Raw genomic sequence first — 2,718 nt, 5'->3', positions numbered from 1 at the left:
TGCTTGGTGTGTCTTTTTCATTTTGTGGCCTTGCGTTTCTGCCATCTGTTGCACTTCAAAGTTACTGCTGTGTCATTTCAGTATTTGCCGAGCTGAAGAACCTATAGCCCCCCCCCCAGATGTGTCTTTGTTGTTCCAGGACTCTTCCTGGTCAAATGAATTCCGGTGGGATGAACTAATTGCAGGCTAACCTTAGCTCCTAACTGCAGTTCCATTGGATCGTGCTGGAAATCATTCTAAGCAATTTTAAATAGGAACAAAAATATCTCAAGTGGAAATGGGCAGTCAAAATGAGGACCGTTTAGCAGTTTTCTGTGATTCCCAAGTCTGTTTCCTCGGTTCAAATTACTCACACTGCAGTTACTTTAAATTCTGGCTAATAACTTGATATATTATTTTTAACAAATAATTTGAAACTGTTCTATGAACACAATGTTGGAACTCTGCAATTGTAAATAGCCTAACTTGTGTGTGTATTTTAAGTACAGGACAATTGTCCCATTGAACATGTCCTATAGACTCAATGCAGTAAACACATGCAGTGTAAACTCCAAGTCTCTCCAAACCACCATCAACCATTTCGCAGTGATAAACAATTTAGGTTTAAGGAATGAATTTAGGGACATTCTGATTTCTTTCCTTCCCACCCCCAGTTAACATTAGTTCAGGGTGGCCAATGATCCTGAGGCATATCGCCCAATAACTTTGCCATGAACTTCTCCAGGTCCCTTCTGCATTTTTCTAACAAATCTAACCTCTGCACAAGCCCGCAGTGTGTTCCAAAGGTTAATAACTCTGCAAAATGGAAGGGAACACTGCCAGTACTCATGATTCACCTTGCCCTCTTCAATTCAAATCATCTATCCACCTGGACACCGCATTATTTTGAAAATCTCAATTCCTGAAGTGTACACTTCAAAATTCTAGAGTGAACCAAGTCCAGTACTTTGCGGCCTTTTGTAATGACCTTTTAAACAAGGGTCTTGTTATAGATTTTGTGAATGTTTTTGATATCTCGATTCATATAAGGGTTCGAAAGCTGAATGTAATGGGTGAAACCAAGGGCTTGTTCCATCTTCGTATATCTGGCCATGATCAGACACATCATGTGACGTGGGTGTTGCTGGCAGGCCAGCATTTATTGAATTCATATTCCACCATCTGCCATGATGGAATTTGAACCTGGGTCCCCAGGTCCCCTGAGGTTCTGGATTAACAATCCAGCAATAATACCTCTAGGCCACTGCCTCCCCGATTCTGACTTGCCTCAACTCCCCCTAGGCACAACCCTTTGCCCTCTCTGCACTGCTGCTCAGTGACATAATTTGAAAACCCAACGTCAGGTTCCACGTGTACATCCAGCTATAGCTTTTCTCAGCCCTTCCACTATCCACATATCCCTTGATTACCCTTGGTATCCAAAACTAAGCTTATCTGACATCCAACATTGAGTAGCAATTAATTCAGTGGAATGTTGGCAAGGTAACAGTAATTGTTTCTAGTTTCTGGCTCCCACTCCATCCCTCTCCCTGGTTAGCTTAGGCTGAAAGGGGCTGTTTGCAATCTCGGTTGAGAAACACCTAGATTTTAAAATCTTTCCTTAGTTTTCCCCACCCATCTGTAATCTAATAAACCTCCGATCTCTGCTCCAGCTGTGGCCTCTTATAAGTGCCCAATTCTAATCCACTATCTGTGACCCTAAGATCAGGAATCTTACCATCTGCCCACAACCCTCCTTTAATACCTACCTCTGACCAAGCTTGTGAACATCTGTTTTATTATCTCCGTAGACTCCCTACAGCACAGAAAGAGGCCATCTGGCCCATCAAGTCTGCACTTGAAAGATATCACAACGAGGTTCTCCCCTCTGTCCTGTGGCTGTAATCCACCTAACCTACACATCTTTGGACATGGGCAACATAGCATAGCCAATCCACATAACCTGAACATCTTCGGACATTAAGGGACAATTTAGCCTGGCCAATCCACCTAACCTGCACATCACTGGAGTGTAGGAGCACCCAGAGGAAACCCACACAGACACATCTAACTCCACACAATCACCCGAGGCTGGAATTGAACCCAGGTCCGTGGCGTTGTGAGGCAGCAGTGCTAACCACCACGCAACCCATCTTCCGTACCTGGTTTGGTGTCAGATGATGTCTTAATGCAGTGAACCTTTACTGCATTAAAAGTTACATAAATGCAAGTTTAAGAGAACACTATACATCTCTATATTCACCCTTCTATAGATCCATGTACAGATCATTAAATATTGTGAACTATTTGTGGGTAGCACAGTGGTTCGCACTGCTGCCTCACAGTGCCAGGGACCCAGGTTCAATTCCAGCCTTGGATGACTGGAGTTTGCACGTTCTCCCTGTGTTTGCATGGGTTTCCTCCGGGTGCTCTGGTTTCCTGTCACACTCCAAAGATGTGCAGGTTAGGTGGATTGGCCATGCTCAATTGTTCCTTGGTGTCCAAAGATGTGCAGGTTTGATGGATTTGCCATGCTAAATTGCCCCTTAGTGTCCCAAGATGTGTTTGTTAGGAGGATTAGCAGGGTGAATACATGGAGATATGGGGATAGGACCTGGATGGGATGCTGAGTTGGTGCAGACTAGATGGGCCGAATGGCCTCCTTTTGCACTGTAGATAGTCATAGAGGTTTACAGCATGAAAACAGGCCCTTCAGCCCAACTTGTCCATGCTGCCCTT

The sequence above is a fragment of the Mustelus asterias genome, chromosome 21 (assembly GCF_964213995.1).
Source record: "Mustelus asterias chromosome 21, sMusAst1.hap1.1, whole genome shotgun sequence".
Taxonomy (NCBI): Eukaryota; Metazoa; Chordata; class Chondrichthyes; order Carcharhiniformes; family Triakidae; genus Mustelus; species Mustelus asterias.
Note: the sequence above shows the minus strand (reverse complement) of the source record.